We start from the raw sequence: 10,245 nt of genomic DNA, 5'->3' as shown, positions 1-10,245 counted from the left end.
ATCACTGACCTGTCTCCGGCCTTCAAAACAATACATAAAATGATATCAGTACCGGGTTTTACTACGTGTGGGGCACTGTCCTAAGTACTGTTCCTCAGTCATCTCTTTTTATCTACTCCCAATCTTGGAGAATAATTAATTGCTAGTCCCATTTTACAGATCGGGAAACTGAAGCTCAGAGAGGTCGAGAAACTCGTCCAAGGCCACACAGCTAAGCAGCATCCAAAGCAGGATTCCACGTCAGACGGTCTGACTCCAACACCAGCCCTCTGCCCCTCTGTGCTTCTGCCTGAACACAGGTTTGTTGTGATTCTTGCTGTTTTCCACGCTCGGGCTCCTGATTTCCTGTGAACGCTGATGTACTTGGTCAGAGTGGACCTGGGCCTGGGTGTTTTCCACAAGCTCCCCACACGATTTGAGTGAGCAGTCAGGGCTACACGATGCGTTCTCAGGGCTGATGCTGGTTGACAGCATCCCCGCACTGCGGGACGTGGGCCTGTGAGGAGGGTGTCCAGAGGCCGAGGCCCCAGAACCTATCTGCTCCTTGAGACCCTCCCTCTTCCTCCCTGGGGACCAGGTGTCTCTCCTGGAGCATGAGCCAACCCGTTACCCTTGCCCCACTGAAGCCGCCACCTGGCACGCCTTGGCCTGCAGCCTCACCCCAGCCACCACCATCACTGGCCACCATATGGGCCTGGGGGCCCCCACTCCTGGCCACCTGTCTTTGATGTCACATTTGCAGGCGATTTGCATTTGTAGCCTTGCCCTTCTCGTTTTGCCTGGTATGGCATTCTCACTCCCAGCCACGCCTAGAAACCACCCCCAAATGCCTCCCCCCACCCCCAGCTCTTCTGATTTAACACATCTAGAAGGGCTCAATCGTGAGTGGTCTTCACAAGTTCCCAGGTGATTTTAATGTGCAGCCAGGACTGACGTCACTGAACTAGATGTTGCCTAAGGCTGCCAAGAGCTCACCTCTACCTGGGTCCCCATTTCGCTCTGTCAGCCACTCGCCACTTGACCTCTACTCTCGGGGCTGCGGGCTCCCCATCGGGAAGATGGAAATCATAGTAACGCCCACCTTATAGAGTTCCATGAAGATTGAATGAGAAAACGCACGTACACCCTTGGCACGGTGCCTAGCACATTGTAAGCACTCAGAAAACACTCACTATTATGATTAGTATAATTGTTGGCTGCACCACGTGGCACACAGAACTTCCCCAACCAGGGATCAAACCTGCACCTCCCACAGTAGAAGCTAGGAGTCTTAACCACCGGACCCCCAGGAAGTCCAACGCACCTTATTATAACTGTCCTGAACTGAGAAACAAGGGTGTCTCTCAGGGTCCAGAAGTTTCAGAATGGTGCACAGAGCTAATAAGAAGCGCCCAGTCCTGTTGATTCAAACCCCCTAGGTGGAGACCCAGGATTGCTGTTCGGGAAACCCTAGAGAATGCCAACTGGCTTTCCAGCCTCCTGGCTTCCTCCTCAAAGATGCGGTGGCACAGCCCCGTGCCCTGTCCACCAGCCCGAGGACAGCAATTTCTCAAGTCAGCATCTGGAGCAGCTCCCAGCCTCTGCAGCCGATTTCACACCCACCCTCACAGCCTGAAGTTCACAGGAAATTTCTCCACTCTGCCAGAGGTCTCGCCGTGGGAGACGGGCAGCAGACACTGTGATCCCTGCTGACAGAGCAGCTGCTGCGGTTGCACCCTGGTTCTTCCTGTCAGTGAGGATGTCTTCTCTCTGAGACTGGCTCCTGCGGACCACTGGCCGCCACGCTGCCCGTCTGAGTGGTCTCGGCCCCGCCCCTTTGCCTCTCAAGGTCCCTCTTTTCATCCTTGTTCTCTGGCCAAAGCTTTTTCTTTTTTAAAAAAAGAAAGCTAGCACACAGCCCCTTCTGCAGTGCTGCCTGCCTTTCCAGCTCATTTTGGACCACTCCTGGGCTGTCTCTTAGCACCTACTCTGTGCCAAGCTCAATCATCAGCTTAGGTGAGGAAGGTGAGGCCCAGAGGGGCATAGCAACATGCTTACAATACATTTTCATCTCCAATGCCCAGAGCATAGGCACATTTCCTCCTAATTGTCTCCTAAATGTCCAGAATCCTGTCCAGGACCATGCATCTGACTGTTACAGCCCTGAATTCTCTCTTAAGCTAGCACTGCTGTCCTGCACACACACACACACACACACACACACACACACCCCTTTTCTCTTCATTACGTGCCTTACCTGGCCGGCCATCCTGCGGAACGTCCCATCTTCTGCACTGGTCATTGCGAGTTACACCCCTCCCCGTGGCTCTGTCAGCTCCCAAGAGGCCAAAAGCAGCTGTCCCAAGCACCTGCTCCATGCCTAGCACGGAGCCTAGCACTTGAGGTGACTTCTCCCTGTGAATCCCCTCGGGGAGGTGAGACAGGGAGGTTCCCATCCATTGATGAGTAAACTGAGGCCCAGCAGAGGGAAGTGAGTTGCCTGAGGCTCCGAGGCAAGCAAGTGGCAGAGTGGAAGTTGAACTCAGGTCTGCGTGACCCCCGGGCCCTGCTCTTAGCTGCTGTGGCGGACTGTTTCTCCGGGAGGTGACCCCCCCAAGTCCCCCTCCAGCCCCTGCTCTGCTGTTGTCACACTTGCCCCAGAAATGCCGGCTCAGCCCACCCCGCCAGCCCCCTTGGCCCTCGGTGCTGCCCACACACCTTGGGCCCCCCACCCCCCCACCCGTGGTCCTGCCAACACCGGCTCCTGGGCCACCCCCACCTCCCTCCAAGCAGCAGAAAGGGATGGGGAGGCCTGAACGCATGCATTCACCCACCCTCTTGAGCTCACCGAGCGGGAGGCTGCCTAATCACACACACATGGGAAGAGATGGGAACTGGGCCTCTTTGGCAGGCTGCTCTGCCAAACCCCCCTGGCACAGGAGATTAACTGGGTCTGTTCTCGCACAATGTTTTAAATCTGATAGGGAAAACATCCATTTCGACGCATTTGCATAATGCATTGGCTGAGGAGGTGTCCCCCGCCGCAGATGCTTTCCTGGGATGAGGGCATCCTCCCTGCCCAGAGAGAATGGGGCTGCCCTCCTCCCCATGGCTGCCCAGGGCTGTCGGCGAATTCTGGCCCCTGAGCTCCTGGACGCTGTTCATCCAGCAGATATCAAATATGCACCTACACATGCCAAGGGGGCTCCCAGGTGGCTCAGTGGAAAGAACCTGTCTGCCAAGGCAGGAGACACGGGATTGATCCCCGGGTCGGGAAGATCCCCTGGAGAAGGAAATGGCAGCCCACTCCAGCGTTCTTACCTGGAGAATCCCATGGACAGCTACAGTCCATGGGGTCTCAAAAGATTCAGACACGACTGAGCACGCACACACGTACACATGTGTATATATATGCCAGGAACTGGGCAGAGAGCCCTGGGGAAGCTGGGTGATCGATACGGGCTGCTCCTCCTCTTGTCGGCTCGCTGGTCTGTGGTTCTGGATACTTTCACGTTCATTCTCTCCACCTGTATCCGTGAGGCATAAGAAGCCTATGAGGAAAGTAGGGTGAGCCCCACTTTACAGATGAAGAAACTGAGGCCCCCAGAGGGAGTCCCTGCTCCAGGCCATGAAGTCAACAAGTGCAGAAGCTAGGCCTTGAGATGGGTCTCTAGACACCAAGGACTGTGATCTTCCTAAGATGTTCTGGCTGTGAAGAGAAAACCAAAAGGCAGCTTACGGTGTGAACTGAGGCAGTTTCTTGCCTTCTCTGGGCCTGAGTTTTTCCATCCATAGAAATCACAGGGCTCGTTCACTCTGCCAGGAGCTTGCCCTCATGCCCTGGTTTCATCTTCCCAGTGATTACCGTTTTGTGGTCTCTGAGCTCAGACAGGTCTAGCCTTGTTCTGTGGCTGGATCACCTCCAGCTGTGGGGCTTGCAGTGGCCACGTCACCTGTCTGGGCATCCGATTCCTCGTCTGTAAAGTGGGGATGCTAGGTCACAGTGTACATCAAACACTTGGCCTGGAGCCTAGTACCTGGAGTGAGCATCCAAGATGCATCAGCTCTTGTTGTTATTAGAGGTGGGGAAACTGAGGCTCAGAGAGGTGACGGGACAGCTCTGAGGTGGCCAAGCTGGGACTGGGGCCCGGAAGCATCTGACTCCAAAGCCTGGGGTTTCTTCCACTTTCCTTGCCTGGCGTGGCTGGGTTTTGCCGACGGGACGTCCTGCTCCAGGAGAGAGAAGACTGGATGCTGGTACATCCTTTGATGCCTTAGGGGGCTTGGAGCAGAGCCTGCTCCCAGGAGGGGTGATGGGACAGCACACAGATGCAGGCGTCTTTACTGCTTTGCTGGGGAGCAGGGACAGGGAAGGATGGGGGGCAGAATCAAGACCCTCCATCTCCCCAGCTGCCTCATGTGGTTGAGAAGAGTGCTACCCGCGACCTGGGAGATTTCTGAAATGCTGTGTGACTTAACCCTGTGGCTTTCCCTCTCTGGGCTTTGGTTGAGTATTTCTAAGGATATTGTTTTCAGTCCCATGAAAAGTGCCCTGGGGTCTTCCATGTGCCCCTCAGCCCCACTCTGAGGGACCCTACCCACCCAGGGGTCTCAAGTTCACAGCCTCCAGGGGCCAGCCAGGCGACACCAACCAGCCAGGCCCCGGGGAGGGGGCAGCACCCCCCCCCAAAGCTCCAGACAGTTGTTGCCCTGCGGGGTGGCCGGTCCACAGTCACCCAACCTTTCTATTTAGTTTTTAAAGAGAATTCAGAAATCTGGAAATTTTGGAGGGTATAATAATAAAATAATAAAGACTGCAAATCAATTTTTAAAACCCCCAAGGGTCAAATCCGACTCTTTTGCAGCTGGAAAACTGCCGGGGTTGAGACCTCTTTCAGAGCCCGTCTCCCCAGCTCAGCTGAGCTCCGGAGAGTGAGCTGGGGAGCAGGGGGCCCACCTGTGGGCGGGCACCCCGCCCCCGCGGAATCTGATTACCCCGGGCGCCCCCTCGAATGGCAGTCGGGCGGGTGGCGGGGGCGGGCGCGGGCGCCAGAGGTTGGGCTGAGAGCGCTTCCCCATCAGGCACAGATGGTATTTTTTTTTTTTTTTATCAGTGTCAGCATTGGCTTCTTTCTGCTCTGATGAATAGATTCTAAAGAGGCAGTGACATTATTCGAGATAACAGAGGGAACAGAAAAAGGGTCAGCGATGGAGAGAAAATGGCAGAGCCAGCAGATAAAGGGGAGGCCGGAGGGGGCGGGGTACCGCGGCTGGGGCGCGGCCCCCCGCCCCCGCCACCGCGATGCCCTCCAAGCCCCGCTCCCTACGGCGGGGGCTGCGGTGCCGCCCGGCCCGGGCAGGGGAGGCCCCCGGCAGCTGCGCGCGCCGCTCCCTCCCAGCATCGCGGCCGCCCATTCCGCCTTTTCAATTCGATTCAATTAGGCCTCCCCGCTCGGAAGCTTGTCTCCTCTGATATCCAGTTTAACTGACAGGGGATTAGAGCTGTTTGTAATACACACACACACTCTCCGCGGCTAAACCACAGGCAGGGCCCAGGGACCCGGGTTATTTATGGAGCCTGCAGCACTGTTCTTCATGACCTGCTGCCTTTGCGGGGGACGGTGGGGTGGGGGGGGGGTGGACGGGGGCGGTGGGGAGGGGGGGATAGGGGCCTGCTACCCTGCCACACTCCCCATGCCCCTCTCACGCCCTCGCCGGGCCTGCGCAGGGGAGCAAAAGGGCCCAGGGAGAACTGAGTTTAAATCCAGCTCTGCCACGTGCAAGCCTCAGTTTAGTCATCTGGCAAATGGGAGACAAGCGACTCCATCGTCTTCATGAAGGTGGGGAGGAGGGATGACCTGCGGGGACAGGTGTGGGCCATTTAACCCAGTACCTGTGCATTCCCTTGGCATGCATGCGTGCATGCTCAGTCATGCTCAGTCATGTCTGACTCAGTGACCCCGTGGGCTAGCACACTAGGCTCCACCGTTCATGGGATTATCCCGGCAAAGATATGGAGTGGGTTGCTGTTTCCTACTCCAGGGGATCTTCCCAACCCAGGGATCGAACCCATGTCTCCTTTACCTCCTGCAATTGCAGGCGGATTCTTTACCATTGTGAGCCACCTGGGAAGCCCACCTCCCTTGGTGTATCACTCAACAAATACGACTATTTTTTTTTTTTTTTGGCTACAGGATCTTAGTTTCTCAACCAGGGATCCAACCTGTGCCCCCTGTGGTAGAGGCGCAGAGTCTTAACCACTGGACTGCCAGAGAAGTCCCAACAAATATGATGGAGGGACGGACAGCTCTGTGCCAGGTGCTGGTCTGTATCACTGAGGACATAAGGCCCTGGGCCTGCCTTCAGGAAGCCAAATAAACGAGGATTCCCCCCCAGTGTGACATGGGAGGACCAGACAGGTGAGAAGGAGAATGGGATGTGATGGTGATGGAGTGAGTCCCGCTGTAGGGCCTCTGCCTCTGCCTCTGCTTCTGCTGTGTCCTCTGCCTGGAACGACGCCCCCCTCACCATGTCTCCCTTTGTTTTCTCTCCAAACTGCTATCACTTGCCGTGACATCACCTGAGTCGATTGCCATCTCCCCAGGCAATTGCCAGCTCTCCAAGGGCAGTCACCTTAGCTGTCTTCTCAGCTGCCACCTCCTCCCCAAGTTAGCACGGTACCTGATAGGAGCGAAGGGTGAATGAATGGGGACTTCCCTGGTGGTCTGGTGGCTAAGACTTCACACTCCCTACCAGCGGGCCCAGGTTTGATCCCTGGTCAGGGAGCTAGATCCCACATCCTGCAACTGAAAATCCCACGTGTTACAAGGAAGATCAGAGATCTATGTGCCACAGCTAAGCTCCGGCACAGTCAGAAAAAAGTGTCAGCAGGGCCACGCTCCCTCTGAGACTCTAGGTAGAGACTCCTCGCCTCTTCCAGCTTCTGGTGGTGGCCAGCAGTCCTTGGCATTCCTGGGCGTGATCACAGCCGCCTGCCTCGGATCTCTGCCTCTGTCATTCCCTTGGCCGTCTCCTCTCTGTGTGTCTCTGTCTTCTCAGACATTTCCAGGGACTTCCCTGGTGGTGCGCTGGTTAAGACTCTGCTTTCCAGTGCAGGGAGCATGGGCTCAGTCCCTGGTTGGGGAACTGAGACCCCCACATGCCGTGCAGTGTGGCCACAAAACCCCAAAAATCACTCTGCAAAGCACACAACGTTTCCTCTTCTCATAAAGGCACCAGTCACACTGGATTCGGGCCCACCCTCATGACCTCCTCTTACTTGATGACACCTGCAAAAACCCCATTTGCAAATAAGGTCTCATCTTCAGAGGTACCAGGGGTCAGGACTTCATCTATCTGGTGGTGGGGGGGATGCATGAACTCATGATATGCTTCAGGGCAGCAGTCTTCCTGGTTTCTTTCTGCGTCTGTGGTCCCTGGCACAGAGCCTGATGTTACGTCGTAGCTTGCAGGGGAGTCGTGGGGTGAACACAAGAGTGGACGGAGTCCGGACGTCCAGCCTCTCCTCCGTGGTTGACCCCGGCTCCTCTGGCAACCGCAGCCACCCCAGGCTGAACGGCCCCCCGGGCCGGGCAGATCTCCGGGGACGGCCTCTCCCGGGAAGCCCTGTCGATGTCAGCAGATGCCTATCACCGTTCCCTCCCCAGCAGTCTCAGCTGTCAGAGGAAGTGAAACAGTTGTCGCTTAGCTTTGCGTTTGAGATTTTATTGACAGTTTCATTGTCATCCAAAAAAAAAAAAAAAGAAAAACCTCCTTTTCTCTGGTTGCGTTTTCATCAGCAGAGCCTGGGGGCAGAAGGGGAGTCAGGGCTGGTTCCCCAAAACTGGTTTTGTCAGGCAGTGGGCGCTGGTTCCGCTGGGCTGGGGACAGCAGTGGCAGATTTCTGTTGTGTGATCTGCCTTGCCTGGGCTTCAGGCCTGCATGGCATCCCTGATCTAGGTGGCCAGAGGGAGGGAGAGGGAGGCACCCTGAGGGCCCCTGGAAATAGCCACAGTGGCCAAATGGGTAGCCCAGACCCCATGGCAGGTCCTTGCGCCCTCCTCCAGTCCTACCCGATGGGCCAGGCTATGCAATCAAGCCCACTGGGATGTGGTTCTCAGCCCAGCCTTGCGCTTGAGGGCAAGTCCTTCACCCTGCAAAGGCTCAACAGCCCCGTCTGTCCAATGGGGTAGTAACATGCGGCCTCAACGTCCGAGGCGTCATCTGGTGCCGTCAGGAACCTCACCGTCATGGTGTGGGCCTGAGACTCAGAGGGGGAAGCCTGGCCGTGCCTCCACGGCTGGGACGTGTTGGAGGCTGCGTCTGAACCCAGGCTGAGGTGCCAAGCCTGACTGTGGACCTCCTCTTCGGGTCAGTGGGACGGTGCAGGCGTCAAAAGTGTCATGATGCCTGCACGCTGGGAAAGCTGGCTGCTATTACCATGGTTGTTGTTTGTGTAGGGTGGAATGGGCCCATCAGCAGCCACTCTGCTCCCAGGACTTTCTTGACGTCGCTGGGAGGCATTGGCCACATGGCGAGGTGAGCTCAGGCCACAGAGTGAACTCAGAGGCTGAGGGTCCGATCAAGGGGTCCTGTTCTCCTCCATGCCATGGCTCCTCTGCGCTCCCCCTTCCTGACCCCCAGCAGGGCTCCAGGCAGGGCTGTCAGTTACCTGGTGGGAAAGGGCAAGGTCGGCTGCCCACAGCATCAGCCTGAGACCTTGAAAGGCTGCTTCCCCAAGTCCATGCCTCACAGATGGGGAACAAGGGCTGGACAGCCACCCCCGCTCAGGACCACCCGGTGAGGCCGGTGGGTGCTCCAGTTCAAACACGTCCTGGAGTGCATGAGTTTCTGGTGGCCACCTGCTGGCCAGCAAAAGTTGCCGAATGTCACTGAGTCTACATTTCATCCTCTGTAGGATGAGATAATAAAAGGTCTCCCTCGTGAGGTCCAGGGGCTAAATAACGCTCACGGAGTACACTTAACACAGGGTCTGGCACACAGTGAAAAGAAGACAGAATTTTATAACCTAAAGGCTTCATTTTTTTAATATTTATTTTAATTTACTGATCTGACTGCTTTGGGTCTTAGTTGTGGCATGAGGGATCTTAGTCTCCTCACCAGGGATTGGACCCAGGCCCCCTGCATTGGGAGCATGGAGTCTTAGCCACTGGTGCTGCTAAGTCACTTTAGTCGTGTCCAACTCTTTGTGACCCCACGGACTGTAGCCTGCCAGGCTCCTCTGTCCCTGGGATTCTCCAGGCAAGAATACTGAATTGGGTTGCCGTGCCCTTCTCCAGGGGATCTTCCCCACCCAGAGATTGAACTAGCGTCTCTTAGGACTCTTGCATTGGCAAGCAGGTCTTTACCACTCGTCCACCTGGGAAGCCCCTTAGCCACTGGACCACTAGGGAAATCTTGCACCTAAGAGCTTCTTAAAGGATCTCAGGCTGTCAACCCCTCCACGAAGAAGAATCAGAAGCCCAGAGAGGAAAGGGTTTCCTCGTATAGCTGGTCTCCAGAGCAGGGCTTGCGCCTTGGCCACTGGACTCCCATTCAGTGCTCCGCCACCACTCCACTCAGCCCTCGGGTCCCCGCCCATCCTTCTCCCTGCGTCTCCGTCTCCCGTGGCTTCGAGAGCCCGAGCCGCAGGCCCCGCAGCGAGGCACGCCATTCTCCCTCTCCCTGGCACACGGAAGGTTTTGAAAGTTAAAGTATTACCGTCAGCTTTGTTGTTGCCTAACTACGACAGACAAATTGAAAACCAGTTGTCAAAATGTCAGCGCACAACAAATCAACATGCAGAACGAGTGGCGGCCCTCTGCGGTGTATAATTAAACAAAAAATCCCTTTTAGAAATTTCAGCGAGCGTTGGTTCCACTTTATATTTGTCTGTGTGATTAATAAAGGCAGCTAATTTTCAGACTTTAAAAACAGCTAGAAAATAGCTCCTAATTACATATTAGGTTCCTAGCGGCCCCCGCTGTGCTGCGCCGGCATCGGTGGGCCGAAGAATTTGGCAGAGCCTTAATTGCATTCTGAGCATCATCTAATTTTAGTTAAATGTAATGTAATCAGCAGCAGATGTCTGAAATAAAATATGAATTATGAATATGATGAAATTTCATTCTTGAATAAAAAAGTAATTTGCTATTTAGTTCATTAAAGTCTTAGAGGTTTATTAGGAGCAGGTATATACAGCCTGGCGAGATGATGTATTAAATGATATCTGGGAGAAAGAGACCCCAAAGAGATGGGAAGTTTTAT

This window comes from Bos indicus, chromosome 17 (genome assembly GCF_029378745.1).
Source record: "Bos indicus isolate NIAB-ARS_2022 breed Sahiwal x Tharparkar chromosome 17, NIAB-ARS_B.indTharparkar_mat_pri_1.0, whole genome shotgun sequence".
Lineage (NCBI taxonomy): Eukaryota > Metazoa > Chordata > Mammalia > Artiodactyla > Bovidae > Bos > Bos indicus.
The sequence above is the reverse complement of the archived record's forward strand: the minus strand, read 5'-3'. Positions refer to the sequence as shown.